Source organism: Ursus maritimus, unplaced genomic scaffold (assembly GCF_017311325.1).
Source record: "Ursus maritimus isolate PB19 unplaced genomic scaffold, ASM1731132v1 scaffold_30, whole genome shotgun sequence".
Taxonomy (NCBI): domain Eukaryota; kingdom Metazoa; phylum Chordata; class Mammalia; order Carnivora; family Ursidae; genus Ursus; species Ursus maritimus.
This window is the reverse complement of record NW_024425564.1, coordinates 29208587-29225753: the sequence shown is the minus strand read 5'-3', so window position 1 is coordinate 29225753 and position 17167 is coordinate 29208587.

Below are 17167 nucleotides of genomic sequence, written 5' to 3'. Positions count from 1 at the left end.
TGTGAAAGTCCTATACACCCATCAGATTGGCTAAAATAACAAAGACTGACAATACCAAGGGACTGTGGGGATGTGGGGCAACTGGAAGCTTCCCACACTTCAGATGGGTGTGTGAATGGATAAAGCCACCTTGAGAAAGTTTGGCAGTATCTCCAAACGAGTAAAACCAGCACACTTTACGACCCCGGAGTATATGCTCAACAGAAATGCTTCTGTATTTGTGACAAAACAGTGCTGGTCATGGCGCTATTTGTGAGAGCCAAATATTCATGGCCATTTGACATAGTATCAATCTATAAATGGACCTCTGCAAACACACTTAGAACAAAAAGAAGCCAGACACAAAAGAAGACACGCTGTATAATTCTGTTTCTACCACTTTGAAACACTGGCTAAATTGAGCCATCAGGAGAGAAGCCATAAGAGTGATTACTTTGGGGAAGATTGCACGAGTGGGCAGCTCATGGGGGGTTCCGTGGGTGCTGCTTAATGTTCTTCCTGATCGGGCTGACGGTGATGGGGCTGTGTTCATTTTGTGCAGATTCACCAAACTGAGCTGTTAACGTTTTTTTTTTTTTTTTTTTACTTTTCTGTATGTATGTTATACTTCAGTAAACATTTTAAAAAAAAACAAAACATCCAGATCACCGGGGCACCTGGGTGGCTCAGCCGGTTATGCGTCTGCCTTTGGCTCAGGTCATGATCTCAGGGTCCTGGGATAGAGCCCCACTTTGGGCTCCCTGCTCAGTGGGGAGCCTGCTTCACCCTCTCCCCCCCTGCTCGTGCTCTCTCTCTGTCTCTCAAATAACTAAATAAAATCTTTAAAAAAAAACCCCAAAACTATCCAGATCGCCTATTCCCTTAATTCTGCTAATTCACTCCAAATCATTTTGTTCAATTATTGTTGCTCTCTAAAATTGCAGTGCGAGATTGGTGAAGCCTGTAGAACTTGGCCTGAAATAATCAGGAAATTCCAACTTTAAAGGTTTTGTGTTGTTGTCTCTTAAAAAACAACACACATACAGTCAAGCTGTCAAGGACCCCGTTTGTCTACCAGAGATAGGGAGATTCAGATCAAGAAGAGAATTTTAATATGGTCATGCATTATCTATAACCTGTAGGATGAATAAAGATAAGAATTAGAGTGAACTTAACTGAAAAAAGCCTCACGATAAAAAAAAAAAAGAAGTCACTTTATTTCAATGACACTCACTTCTACTGTGATTTTTATCTTGTGCATATTTAGTTCCTTGGCCCAAACTAGGATGGCTTGGTTTTTTCCTTTCTTTTCTTTTCATTCTTTATTTATTTTTTCTTTTTTTGATTTCTTCACTTCCGCAAGGTCAATGTAACCTATGGAAATGGAATTGCCCTTTTCGTTGTTTGCACCACGTCACTGAAGACACAGCTGAGAAGGGAAGCAGGTGGGACGCTGACAATATTCGTAGTCTGAACTCCTTGTTCCAAACTTGCATTTCGAAAACACTGTTTGAAGTGACTCTGATGTTATTTTGATTTACTGTTCTTACAAACAGCTCTTTCTCAGTTAGCTCAGACTTGCAAGCTAGCCACATAAATTAAACAAAGCGGAGTCTCCCGGGAGGATTGATGAGGGACTGAACGAAGACACAGATATCATCCTGCCGCCCGCAAGTGAAAAGTGTAGGTTTTTACGGAAAAGTTTTCACTTCTGGTCACTGCCAGATTTAAAGCTCTTGTCCTTACTTTCCAAGCCATACTCTCCTCAGTCAGTTTAAATACCAGGCAAAGTTCAATTGGTTCAGAGGCTTCCGCTACAATAATAACTTGATTGCTCCTGTATTCCCTTCTTGTTTCTCTTATCTTGTTGGTCCTCAAAATCTAAAGACAGAGCCACTTTGAAGCAGGATCCCAAAAAGGAGAATAGAAGTGCAATCATGTGGGGGCGTGTTTTAGTGTTATCTTGAAATTTCTAGGTAAGGAAATATAAACCTGAGAAAGTGAGAGAGGAGAGCGAGAATAAGCATACTCAAGGTAATCCTAAGGAAATAGAATGGATGACATCTTGTAACTAAGATTCTTTGAAGAGGTGATGAGGGTGAAGAGTGAATAAATGAGTTGCCACTGGTCATTTAACTGGAGGTTGTTGATTCCACTGTAGTTTAATGTGTGCCTGTAGAAACTTCAGTTTCTTGGAGCTGGGGGTAGATATTAACCAGACACGTTAAATTTACTGTGATCCATGAAGCTGCTCACGGTAAGTGAATCTGGAACTACAGTCCTCTAAGTTAGCAAGGAATAAGATGGAGTTGTCAGAGGAGGACAAAAATGGTACCTATTTAGTAAAACACACTTCACAGAAGGTTCATAAGAAAATGTAAATTTAATTTCTAAAAATTGTCATAGCTATAATTGCATTTGTTTAATGCCATGAGCAGCCCCAATAGGAAACTCACACCACCAACCCAACCTTGCTCACTGACAAACCAGTTTCTACCACCTCTTAAGAGATAATAGCTGATTCTTCTGACCTATGGCTTCCTGGACAGGAGCCTATCTTCTCTGAACTAGCTCCATATTTGGAATCATAGCACCCTTTTCGACTCAAAAGTCTTACCAAACAAACGTGGCATGCTGACTTGTTGCGATGTGTATCACCGTATGGTCTAAGACTAATAACAGCCCTTCCTTCGTCCTCACCATGAGTGTTTCATCACACGGTGCAGTGATCGCAGGCATGAAGAAAGGCTCAGGTGTGTTAAACTATTGGCACAAAACATATCCTCACTGCAGATGGAAAGGTGACACCAAGCCTCAAACCATAGTCTGTTTAGGGGCAGATGTGTGGTGTATCTTTTCCAATGATGATGAAGTTATTGGGAGGCAGGGCCCGTATTTTGGGATGTGCTCGTGAACATGACCACCTTTGCCCGAGAACTTTTTAACCAGGATGAATGAGCATTCGTTGTGTCCCATTCAATTAAATAAAGAATTTGGAAAATAATGTGCACCTTGCATCTGCCATGTAACATTTGAATCAAGCACACGACTTTATCAATCTCTATTTGCAAATCATCAGTGCGACTGGCAAATCAGAAAACACAGGGGTAACTTTCATCTCTATGTATCTGTAAAAGAGTTGTCACTGTCTCTAGATATTACCGAGGGCTTAGACAAAACAAGTTATTCCATTGGGTGGAAAATGAAGAGTCTCTGACCCCAGGTTTCTAATCCTGCACTTGGCTTCGTATCCTTGGAAGCGAAGTCATATATACTGTATAACTCACACTTGCATCTCATAATCTGGCCACTAATCAGTAGTTTCCAAGCAAAATGAAATTTGGTTTCATTTTTAATACATATTCGTAAGAGGACAGAACTCTACGAGTATGAGCTGGTGCCTCGGAGCAGGAAAGCAAAGGATTATATGGATTTAAAGAATCCAAAGATGGAAAAGAGAGTTGTGATTTATGTCACGTTAAGAGACTGAAATCCAGAGAAATTCAATTACTTGTCCAAGGTCCTATGACTACTGTTGTCTCTCTTACTCGTGGTTTCACTTTGCATGATTTCAGTTACCCAGGGTCACCCATAGTCTGAAAATATTAAATGGAAAATTCTGGAAATAAACAATTCCTAAATTTTAAATTGTGCGTTCTGAGCAGCGTAAGGATATCTCACACTGTCCGGCTGTATCCTGACCGGGACAGGAATCATCCCTTTGTCTGGTGTCTCTACGTTGTATCCGTTGTTTCTCCTTAGTGATAGTAGCCGGTTAAGTTATCAGATCAACTGTCATAGGATCACAATGGTTTCATTCAAGGAACCCTTATTTTACTTAAGAGTGACCCCAAAGAACAAGAGCAGTGATGCTGGCAATTTGGATATGCTTTTGTTAAGTGAAAAGCTAAATGTTCTCAATAAGGAAAAAAAATCATGTTGAGGTTGCTAAGATCTACAGTAACTTTTATTATAGTGTATTATTGTAACTGGCCTACTTTCTAATGAGTTACTATTGTTCGTCTCTTACTGTGAGTAACGTATAAACTTTATCATAAGAATATATGCATAGGAAAAAAAGATAGTATATACAGGGTCTGGAACTACCCGCAGTTTCAGGTCCACTGGGGGTCTTGGAACGTAGCCCCTGCAGATAAGAGGGGGGCCAATGTAGACAGGGGCAAAACCGAGAATAAAAGAGAGACCTTTTAATTTCCAGTCTATTTTCTTACACGGCTACACCATGTTTCCTTTAGAATATTAGATTTTCATATCAATAACAACACATCTTAATCAGCTATTATGGAATTTCTTCATAGTGATTGTTAGGAAAATACATTTATGTGAGAAAGTAACACTATTTTAGTGCAGCTGTTCTGGGCTCCAGCCGAAAGTAACAGTCTCCATCCTCCCTTGCAACTCAAATTCAGAATGTGTTACAATCCCTTGGAGACCGTTTGGCTGTGGGGCCTTGAAGAATTTAGACAGTCGGTAACGAGTCCAGAAATAAACTTGGTAACTAAAAGATGGTACGCTGAATCCCCGCAAAATGTGAGGCCGTGGGTCCTCTGCCAGGAGCGGGGTCTACGATGTTTGGCTCTATAAGTTTCAGCTCGATGAAATCCAGGACAGGGAGAACATCCGAAGCTCTCTTAAATTATAAATAGATCCCAGTTGTGGAGAATCTTTCTAAAGTTTCTGCTGATTCCTTAAAATATATTATTCACATTGCCATATGATATGGGTAGAGCCCATTTCAGCTAGATCTTACGTTAAGTACTAGAAAGCTAAACGAGGCCATGACTCTTTTCTTCAATTACAAATCCCGATGAGACATATTCTATTCATAATTACCAGGTAGTCGTCTACCCAAACGGCCTGGAGCCATGCATTTATTTAGTCTAAGAACTGGCTATACCTTGTGATACAGAAAAAGAGAAGAGAAGCAGATCAGCGTGAAAGAGATGTGGTTGGGCCAACCTGGTATACCTCACGCACACACGCATTCATCCAGTTAATATTTCTTAAATAAATGCTGTTTCCTTGCAAGGAACTCACAGCCTAATGGCAGAAACAGATAACCAGAGAGTCCAAGAAACAGAATTATTTAGAGCTAAGTACCCTGGTGGGGCTTCCTAGCAGACAGGTTGAAGATGCTGAGCTTAGAGGTAGAGGAAGAATTTACAGGTTTGTTCGTACGGGAGAGAGAAAACAGGAACGTAAGGATTCTCACAAATGGCAGCAGAGTCCATTTTAAGGTGGAAATTATGTTTGTTGGAAAATAGAATGTAAAGTGCTTGGGGAAGAAGGTGGAATACTTATTATTGGTTGGTTCCAAGGTTTCTAAAAATAAAGCTGGGCTTTTCTGTTAGATAAAAGGTAGTGTGTGTCTGTGTGTGTGTCTTTGTGTGTGTGTGTGTGTGAGAGAGAGAGAGAGAGAGAGAGAGATGCAGTGGGGGGAGGGGCGTGCAGTGTGGGGAAGACAGAGGATTCTGGAGCACTCTTAAAAGTGGTCTGTAGAATGCTAGAGGTCCCCAATACCATTTCAGTCGGGTTGAAATGTCTAAAATAGACATTTTTGCAATAAATTTATAGCAATAATTTTTTGATTAGTAATAATTTAAGCTAAAATTAAAAAATGTCTTCAATGAGGCAAAAAATGTTGATTTTATTAAATCTTGATTCCTGAGCTTATTTTTCCCTTTTGGAGTATGTATCCAGGAATGGCTAGATTTTTTTCATAAACTCCAACCAAAACTATGAGTGTAGATAGAACACAGAAACAGATACGAGAATCAGCCATCCCGTGTTCATTATACTACATGTGACAAAGGCGTGCAAACATGGAAAAGAGCGCCACGCGTCACACGCTACAGAGCTGCTGGGCGGCCCAAGGCAGAGGACACAGTTACACGTGACTCTTCACATTTAAAGTAATCATTCTTTAATAAAATAAATAAAATAAAACTACCAATTAAATATTCAGTTTCTCAGTCTTCCAAGGCCCACTTCAAGTGCTCAACAGCCAGAAGGTGCCCAGAGGCTACCATATAAGGCAGAAAACATTCCCAGTCTTCCAGAAAGTTCAGTCCGGCAGCACGGGTACCGAGTATGTGTATAACGGTGAGTTTTTGGTCTGTGTTCCTACATTAAAGGCAAGCTTTTAAGGAAAAAAACTGACTCACGTTTCCATTGGAATGTATAAAAATCAGCATCATTTCCACGCTGGTCTATGGTCTCTCCAACTTCACTCCCTTTGGGCACTTGGAATCTCAGATTTCCACTGTCAGGGTCACTTCTGATCCAAGAAGCAGAGGAAGCAGGCACTCTTTTCTTTATTGCATAGCCCAGAGGGTGTCAAAGACTTCAGGGTGTCCATAAGCAATAAAGTCATCATAGGTCAGGAGTCCCTGGATTCAATCGACCCTGATACCAGCCGAGAGCTTTTAGACAGATGGGAGGGGGGAAAGCAAGGAACAAGTTCTTTCCAGCACGAATTCAAACTACCCCCTCAACTGAGCCCTCCTGATGGCACACTGGCCCCCAAACCCACAGTTACCTCTCCTCTGGCCAAATATTTTTTAACTCACATTTCTGATACTAGGGCTCTACCCTGGCGTTTGCAAGCTTGTTAGAAGCTGGGATGAGACACTGCCTGTTAGCAGACGCCAATGCTTCCCCCCTCAATATTTTCCCTTCCTGTGATAACAACCCTCATCATTCTCTTTTTAGGAGACAGAAACCCATGCATAGAAATTTGTGTGCTGTTATTCGCAAGGTAACGATATCTGAGTGTTTACTCTCACGCTGGTGTTAATTAGTTCACAGCATATTTAAGTCTGGGAACCACGCAAGTCAGCTCCCATCTCCGAAGGACATCTTTTACATTATGTTCTGACAACACCCAAGCAGCATTGCCAAGACACCAATGGTGACTGGTAAACATGGTTTTGGCAAAGAGAGCAGAGGAATTCCTCTCAACTGGCAACCCGGCAAACCCAGGTTTACAAATGTGCTGCCCTTGGTTAATTAGTGACAGTGCTGGCTTTTAATTTAACGTGAAGCAACATGAGAAAAAAAAAATCAGGGAAAAAAAAAAGGTGGATAAACAAGCCCATGGGTCCCGCTGCTGGAGAAATGAAGTCACACAAGCATGAATGAGGCAGTCCCGCAAAGAGGTTGATGGATGTGGCTGCTTTTGAAACACGAGAACATCTGGCTCCATGGCACAGCTGAGGGGGGAAAAAAGCAGGGTCCAAGTTCACGGACACATTTCTGTCAGAGACATCCAGCAAACAGATGGCAGTGGCTCCCAATAAAGTCCCATAGATGTGCCGGGAGGTTTTGGAAACTCGCGGGTCATAAATGCATTCTTTTTAGCCCGTCGTTTCCAGCGCGGAAACTTACCAGCAGCTCTTCTGCTCTTCCTCGCCGTGGTCAGGGCAATGATGTGCCCCAGGCAGAGACCCGCAGAGGCTTGGACTGTGTTCTCAGCCGAGCCCGGCCTGATGGGATACGGACGGGGGAGCGTCTTTAAGTATTGGAAAGGCCTGCGTTGACCGAACGCTGGTGGGCAGGGCGCTGGACTCAGGGCTCGTCTCGTCTCGCGCGGTCTTCGTTGCCGTCTTTGGCAGGTAGCCGCTCTCGTGATCACGATTTTAAAGATCAGGAAGTTCAGGTACATAATCGCAAGCGATCCAGTTTGCCAGTGGCAAACAGAATTCCTTCTCGGGTCCCTCTTGGTGAAAGCATGGGGTCTTAGCCCCTTCCCTGCACCAGTCAGGAAGATTTGGAGAAAATAATGCACTCTTTGTTTGAGGTGAGTGTGTCTTAGGCAATTAAAAGATGAGATTTCCATTCAGAGCCATGAGCTGCTGTTGTGTCTTGAGCAAGGAATAATATATCGTCTGGTGAATACATCTAGAATCTAGATTTTTAGAGAGATTTTTCCCTTCTGCTGTGGTCTGCCTCTTGTCTGTAGATCCCTTCCTTGCGAGAAGAAGGGGTCAGAATGCAGAGTTGAGACTTGTGGAAGGCATGATGGAAATCTGTATCTGCTGGAGGACTTGCAGCCTCCTGAGAGCTCCCGAGGTGACCCCACCTGCCCCGGGGCTGAAAGCAAACAGGAACAGAGTTAATACTAACAGAAAGGAACATCCCTAGGCCCATTCGCTCCCTTTCTCATAGGCAATCACAAATGTCCACAAACGTCAACATCATCCATGCAGATGAGATATGAGAGAAATTCAAAGCATAAATGCAGAGGGCTTAAACATACACTCAGTGATGTCTGAGGCTATCAGGCAATTCTGTGGTTCTTCAGATCACACAAGACACTGGCAACTAGTGATGCTGAAAGCAATGCCTGCTTTCATTGAGTGAGGCTCTCGGGATATAATTCTTTCATCCACCAAACAGGACCTGGTACTAGACCTTCTGCAGAAAAAGGCTTATCAAGGCAAAAGTGGGGTCAAGATGATCGCCTTGTGTGTGTCATGCAATTTTTGAGACACAGACATGGCTTAAATGGATTGCAGAATCAATATCAGGCAAAAGAATCTTTTGCATGTTTTCTGATTTTTAAGACAGTGCAAAACTCCAGGGTCGTTTGGTTCAGATTTTGGATGCCTGCCGCTACATTGGTCCACTCAAGTGGCAGCAGGCAGAGAGGGGATTAGAAGACTTATATTTCAGATCCAAGGACATAATTTCAGAACTGTAAGAAAAAGACTTTATTCTCACAGGATTCATGTTGTTAGACAGGTAACACCACATGTGAAGATGGGGAAATGACTTATAAACGTATTACGGTGTGAACTCAGAATCCTGGTTAAGTCATTTGTGGAGCGGGTTTATAATTGTTACTTCCATTTCTGTCCTCTTTTCAGATCGCTTCCAGGAGCTATTGCTGATTACTGATGAGCAGATAGTGAGCTTGATAGGGGACAAAGCCACATGGCTGAAGGATTTTTGAGGGGTACTCCTTACTGCAGTGGGGTCTCGGCACAGGCAAAGGGTCACTCTGTTGGAACTTGAGATCATGATTGTAAAAAGTCACAGCTTCAAATAAATCCCAGTGTGGGGAAGTACTCTAGATGGGGATGACAGTAATCGTAATAATACTAATAACTGGTAACATTTATTGACTGTTTCTGTATGTTCCAGGCAAAGTGCTTCAACTCTTAATAGACATCACTTTATTATGATAACCGTACTCAGAAGGTTCTGTTGCTATTCTCATTTATCCTTTGAGGAGACCGAGGTTCAGAGAGATTAAAACTTGCCCAAGAGCAAATCTTGCCAAAACTAAGGTAAAAAATTATAGAATCTGGGGCAGTTGGGTGGCTCAGCTCTGTTTTCCTGAGACTTTAGTCTAATGACTTTCTGGCACTTTCTTCCTCCCTGTCGTTACCTGTCCCTCCTCTGGCTCTTCCACCTTCTCTCCTACCCCCTTCCAACGTCACCTCTGTCCCCTGGGTCTCACTACTGGCTTGCCTTTTCTTGCTTTCCTCTATATGTGGTGTCAGTCTCAGCTGCAACTGATATTTCAGTGCGGCACAGGCTTCCAAATCTTTATTTCCAGCATGCTCTCCCGAAAAATTTAAAACTCTATCGAAAACTCCTTATCAATATATCTTTCATGCATCTCAAGTTCAATGCATCCAGAGCTGGTCTCACTAGCTCGCTCACTCTCGGAAGCACACACCTGCTTAGGCCGTCTCTGTTTCAAGCGTGTCTCCTTCCTTGAATTTCCTCTTTGCAAATGACACAAGTTACCTAGGCGACAATCTAAAATAAAATTGGTTGACAAATCCTTTCAGGTTCATTGCTTCACTACGTCTCAGATCTACCCATTTCTCTAAGTTTTCCTAGATAAACTTGTTCAGACTCACTCCTTCTCACCTAAAGTATGTCAACTGGTCTCCCCTAGTCTTTATTCTCCTCTTATATTCATCCTGTGTAGCAACAATATCAAGCTTCTGCTTCTGCTTCTTCTTCTTTTTCTTAAGTAAGCTCTACGCCCAACGTGGGGCTTGAATTCTAGACCCTGGAATCAAGAGCCACATGCTACAGCAACTGAGGCAGCCAGGTGACCGAAGATCAAACTTAAAGAACAGTCCAGATCATATCACTTCTTCGTTCACGTTTCAGTGCAAACAATGTAACTTATTCTAGCCCGTTCAGATTTCTCAGCCTGGTATCCAGGATCCACTGATGAGACCATACGTCATTATTCAGGTCCTACTTGGCATGATATTTCCTCTGGGAGTCCTTCTTGGAGTCCCCACAGCCTTGCTCTGAGCTTTCACAGAAACTATCCCCTCTTCCTCCTCTGCGTCGCACTTTATTTTAAAGATCAGTTTACTTTATCTTCCCTTAGATTTATAAAGTCCATCAGAGCAAAGAGAATAGAAAAGTTATTTACAGTTATATCCCCAGTCCTGGTTCGTGGGAGAAATTTAAAAAACGTTTATTGAATTAACTAACAAATAAATGAATCTACTCACATTAAACAAGTGGATCCATCCACTAGAAAGCTCTGTGGTTCTGGACCAAGTGACTTGTCTCAAGTTCAGCCCCTTTCCTATCTTGATACGGTCCTTAGCAAGCCCTACCCACCAGTCTCCATAAAGCTAAATTCAGCCTATATTTGCATAACTCAAAAGGCTCCCTCCACCATGAAACCTTCCTTGAGTCCCTTAGATATGAGGGACCTCTTTCAGTTCTAAATTCTTGCAATATTTTCTTTGTGCCTCTTTTATATGATACTGAATATGGTTTTTTAATTTTGTTTTTAAATAAAAATTGTGTATATTTAAGATGTTAACAGCGATTTTGTATACATATACATGGTGAAATGATTACTACAGTCAAGCTGATGAACATATCATCTCCTCACACAGTTACCTTCTGAGTGTGCCTATGACGACACCACCTGAAAATTACTTTATAGTAAGCATCAAGCTCCAGGAAGACAGGATCCTTGTTTGTTTTATTTTTAACTACCTACCTATGATAGTGCCTTACAGAAAGGAAAAGCTTAATAAATCAGCATTTATTGTGGTGCCTGGGTGACTCAGTAGGTTAAGTGTCTGATTCTTGATTTCCGCTCAGGTCATGATCTCACGGTTGGAGATCAAGCCCTACATTGGGCTTCACACTGGGCATGGAACCTGCGTAAGATTCTCTCTCTCTCCCTCTACCCCTCCCCACTCTCAATCTCTCTTAAAAATAAAAATAAAGAAAAAAAAACTTCATTAAAAAGTAAATAAATAAATTAGCATTTATTGCTTGCAATGACTGAATGAATTAGTTGTATCAGTAGACAATGACACTCTTATCTCAAAATATCAGATCTGTGTTTCTCAGAACTCTTGCACATTTTTGTCCAGACAGGTTTGTAATTTGAGAAATAGTGAAGTTCCCTCCCTCAGTGATTAAAAGATTTGCCCTTAACCCCTCAGCCCACCCATTGCCTCAGTGACCACTTCCGTGCTGGCTTTGTCCAAGCTTACACAGGAACAACAGGCAAAGCTCTACCTTAGGCCTGGAGTATAACTTCCACACTTCCTGTCCTGGGACTTCTCTGATGCCAGGGGATCAAATACTTCCTGGGAACCCATTCAGCGTTCACACGTGCTCAAGCCAGAAGGGCAGGGAGAGAAAACACATAGGGGTATCAGGTGCCAGAGGCTAAAGACTTCACTCTTCTGTACTTGGCTGGACAGTTTGAAGCCTACCTCTTAATGTTCCTTAACGTTCCTTAAGGTCTAGTGGAATGAGATTCTAGCCACCCTCTCTGGCAGCCAACATGGAAATGCATCCTTGGATTGGCTTTTCCCCTTTCCTATTTCATTCCTCTGCCCTGAACACTTCTCTTTGCCATCACATTGTCCCACACACTACCGCAACCACCACATACAACATGATGTGTTTCCAGGTGAACTCAGACGAAGGTACATAGCTACTAAGGTCAGGACGGACCCAAATCTTTGGACTTGAGCTCCGCAAGCTTCAAATGTATCACTCTGATCCTCCGCCCCCGAGAGTGAGAGCCCTGCAGAGAATCATCATGTTCTCATTTTATCATCTCTTCAGACACATCACGCCTAGAAGTAGAATTTGAAAAACAACAACGAGGAATTTTTATGGCTCCTCTGACTTCTTTTCTTAGGGAAAAAATTTAATAACCACCATCCAGGAAGCTTACAAACACACATGATACCCATGTGTGCATTGCTCCTCAAATGTTTTTTAGTCGAGGTGATTCTGTGGAAAAGGAATAGATTGTAGCATTAAGTACAGACTTTGACTGCTATGAGTATGGTGCCCTGGGTGCTATACGCAAGTAATGAATCATGGAACTTTACATCAAAAACTGGGATGTGCTGTATGGTGACTAACATAATATAAAAAAAAATATTATTTAAAAAAAAGGTAAAAGTTTAGTCACTGGTTAACTGTGATGAGTAATGTTAAACTTACATACGAATGCAGGGGATAAAGGAAAAAAATAATGGAGACAGGAAATGAACAATGCCCTAAAAAACATGCAAATACCACATAGATCATCAGGAAGAGACTTCAGTGAAAGTGAAGGGACTGAGAGCCCAATCCGTAAATCACACGGCCAAGTCATCATCATTTTGGGACGAGGCGTCTAGAAACTAACATTTACCTTTTCCCTAGTTTGGGCAGCCATGGTCTTAGGTATTATTCTCCTATACTGTGGCCCCTGCAAGCCTCCCTTAAAAGGGTATGAGTAATAACATAACAATTGCAGCTGTTTTTTATTAACCATGGGCCAACCATGAGTCTAAGCATTTAAAACCATACGTGATATAGCACAACCACCTCCTGAGATAAGCACCATTATGATTCCCATTTTTCAGATGATGAAATGAAGGCTTAGGAGAGCTGCTGTAGCTTACCTAAAGTCACATAGCTGGCAAGGGATGGAAACAGATAATGGGTCAAGGTCTGGAACTCATGACCCTGAGTTCTTAATTTCAGGTGACTTCTGGAACTTCGGCAACCTTCCCTCCTCTCCTGGACCCCCAGGTACTGGTCTTCCCCATCTCATACCTTCTGCTCTAACACATTTTAGTCATGCGCCTTGCTGCACAACTGTGTTCTTCATCGGCCTCCTCCTCTGATCCTGGGTGGGTTTTGGCATCTATCACTTGATATTTTCGATGAATCTCAACTCTTCTCTGGCTTGCCCCCTCTTCTGAGATAACACTATCATCATTAGTGTTTGGTGAAAATCTTCTCTGTGATATGGGCAGATTCATCCTGCATCAAAGCGTTTTAAACATCGAAGCGTTTTAAACATAGTTCTTTCTTTTCCAAGGAAGTTTCTTCAACATGGGGAAGTGCAAGGCTTGCACTTATTTATTGGGATAGGCCGGTGATGGATATTAAAGAGGGCACATATTGCATGGAGCACTGGGTGTTATACGCAAATAATGAATCCTGGAACTTTACATCAAAAACTAAGGATGTACTGTATGGTGACTAACATAACATAATAAAAAAATTATTTAAAAAAAGAAGAATGCTTTATCAATTGTTTGTGCTCAGGTTTCTTGAGAATCTGTCTCCATTTCTAAGATTGTCCTAAATCTCAAATACGAAAGTTTCTTTATTTGCCAAGTAGCCATTCGCAACCATTTTCTCGTGGCCACGCTCTGTGGTTTTATTTAAGACCGTTCTATTGCAAATATCACTTTCAAGTCCCGAAGTACGCTTATCTTCACATAACTATCAGAATCCCCCCACTTTCCAAAAGCTCTTATCGCACCACTTCGCTTTTATGAAAGACCTACTTTACGATAATGGCTTTTGTTCATAAAAGTGAAAATCTTCAGACTTGTTTCTGTTAGCGAAAACAGGTACTAAGGTAGGTCTTTATCGTAAAGGCGAAGTGGTGCAATGTGAACTTTCGGAAAGCAGTGGGATACTCTTCACTTTAGGCCATTTTGGCTTATGAAAGACTTCATAGGAACACATTACCATCCAATCATAGGAGAACCCTGTTTATTAGAAAGATATATTAACACACCTCCATTATATACCATTTTCCTGGTGCAACAAAATACCATAGTTTTTAATAACCTTTTAGAAATTTTAGAACAGTTTTATGCATACAGAAAAATTGTGAGGGTAGTACAGAGAGTTCCCATATACTTCTCATGCAACTTCTTCTTATTAACATCTTACACTAGGGCAGTACGTTTGTTACATTAATGAACCAATATTGGTACATTATTATTAACTAAAGTCCATAGGTTATCCAGATTTCTTAGTTTTTGCCTTATGTCCTTTTTCTGTTCCACGTTTCCATCCAGGAACTCACGTTACCATTCATTGTCTCATTAGGCTCCTCCTGGTTGTGGTAGGTTCGTAGACTTATCTTGTTTCTGATGACCTTGATGGTTTTGAGGAGACTGCTCAGTTATGTTATAGGATGTCCCTCAAAGAGGAATTGGCTGATGTCTTTCTCATGCTTAGCCTGGGGTTATCGTTTCTGGAGAGGAAGACCACAGAGGTAAAAAGTGATTCGCAACACAGCATACCAGGCGCACATACTCATCAACATGGTTTATCACTGTCGATGTTGCCTTCGATCACATAGCTTCCGTAGTGTTTGTCGGGTTTCTCCACTGTTAAGTTTTCTCTCCTTTCCCATTCTCTGCTCTTTGGAAGAAAGTGACTACACTTTCCCCACTACACGTAAGGACTGGGGAGCTATGCACACCCTGATTTAGGATGGATTATTTAGATAATTTATTTGGAACTCTTCTGCATGGGAAATTTGTCTCTTCTTGTCCATTTATTTATTTATTGAATCATTTATTCATAACAGTATGGACTTGTGGGTATTTATCTTATACTTTGTTTTTTTTAACCCCATGCTGTTTATTTATTTTGTTGTGCAAAGTGTTCCAGCTTTGGTCACTGAGATCCCTTTCAGTTGGCTCCCACGTTGCTTTGGCAAACCGTCGTTGTGAGCTTTTGTTTCTCTGTTTTGCTTTTAGCACTACGTTACTTTCTGCTGCTACGGATGTTCCAGGGTCATCCTCACATCTTGTACATTTCTGTCCCTAGTCCTAGAAATAAGCATTTTCTGAAGGAGCTCTGGTTCCTTTTATTGGAGCATAGTACTAGAAACCAGGACCTGGCGCCAGCTGTGCTCATTGTTACTGGTTGCTTGTAAGCTGACGGAGCAAGGAAATATATGTCGGCACACTAACCCCTGTTTGTACACATATCTTTAATATTTCTATATGTAGCCATCTATGTCTATATTAAGCTAAAATGAGTTCCTACCGATGTCTCCAACTTTCATCCATCACCACATGGATCATTCTAGCCTCCTCCCCTTGCTTATCTATAAACTCCCACTCCAACAGTGAGAAACCTGGCTCCTACCATCTGCCATCCATTTACTTCATTGTTCAGTTCCAGGAGACATGTATAACAATATCAGAATTGTTAACCCATCCCCCGTGGGGAGCAACTTTATCATCTAGAATATGGCACAATGCCATGTTTCTGAAATGTATGTCTGAAAACATAATTCTAAGAAGTTCTCTCCATATTTTTGTTTGTTTATGTCTTCCTATTGATTTCTGCCTTAGTCCACCTTATAAGGTGAATAAAAGCTACGCACTGGAATAAACCAGAAGTTCTCCAGAACAAGGCTTAGGAAAGTCTGGAAATGAAACCCACAAATACAAACACAGAGGAGGTACAGCAGGGCTATCAGAGGAGTCAGTGCAGTTTCAGATACAAGTTTACCAAGCCCAGTACGGATAGCAGTGTTGCTGACTGACTGACTATCTGAAAGTTGGTGGCAGGCGACAATAGCCTGTCACTTCACTTCTTCAGTACCTGGGCCTCAGAAACAACTCTGGGCCTCACCCTTTCAATTGCTAGGTGAAGCTAAATGGAGAGGCCAAACTAGAAGCTGTTTTTTGGGTTTTTTTGTTTTGTTTTGTTTTGTTTTTTAATAGATTTTGTTTTGTAGAATGGTTTTAGGTTCATGACAAGTACACAAGAGTTCCCAGATGCTCCCTAACCGACATTTCCCACAGTCTCCCCAGCTACCCATATACCACAGGATAGCGGTACATTTATTAAAGTCCATGAGCCTACACTGAGACATCACCATCACTCCATAGTTTCCATTAGAGTTCACTTGTCCTGTTGTACATTCTGTGGGTTTTGACAAATGCATAACGACATGTATTTACCAGTATAGTACCGTAGCGAGTGGTTTCACTGCTCTAAAAATCCTCTCTGTTCTGCCTCTTCATCCCTACCTCCCCCCACCCCCGATCTTTGTCCTGTACAGTTTTGCCTCTCCCAGAATGTCATATAGTTAGAATCATACAGTCTGTAGCCTTTTCAGATCGGCTTCTTTTACATTCCTTGCTGAAATATTCAAGTTTCCTGCATGTCTTTTCATAGCTTGGTAGCTCATTTCTCTTTAGTTATAATAGCTAGAGTATTTAGCTATAATAGTATTCCATTGTCTGTGTGGACCACAGTTTATCCATTCACCTACAGAAGGCTATCTTAGTTGCTTCCAGGTTTAGGCACTCGTGAATAAAGCTGCTATAAACATCTGTGTGCAGGTTTTTGTGTAGGCATAATTTTTCAACTCATTTGGGTAAATACCAAGGACCATAATTGCTAGATCATATGGTAAGAGTACGTCTAGTTTTGTAAGAAACTGCCAAACTGTCTTCCAAAGTGGCTACACCATTTTGCATTCTCACCAGCAATGAAAGAGAGTTTCTGTTGCCCTACATCCTTGCCAGCATTTGATGTTATCAGTGTTTTGGATTTTCACCATTGTAATTGGTGGGTAGTTGCAATTTGTTTTAATTTGCAATTCACCAAAGACATACGATGTGAAACATCTTTTCATATGCTTATTTGCCATCTGTATATCTTTTTTGGTGTGTCTGTTCAGATCTTTTGCTCCCTTTTTAATTGGGTTGTGTGGGTTTTTTTGTAGTAGAGTTTTAAGAGTTCTGTGTATATCTTGTATAAGAGTCCTTTATCAGGGATATCTTTTAAAAATATTTTCTCCACGTTCATAGCTTGTCTTCTCATTTTCCTGATGGGGTCTTTCCTGTGGCAGAATTTTAGTAAGTCCAATTTACCAGTTACGTCT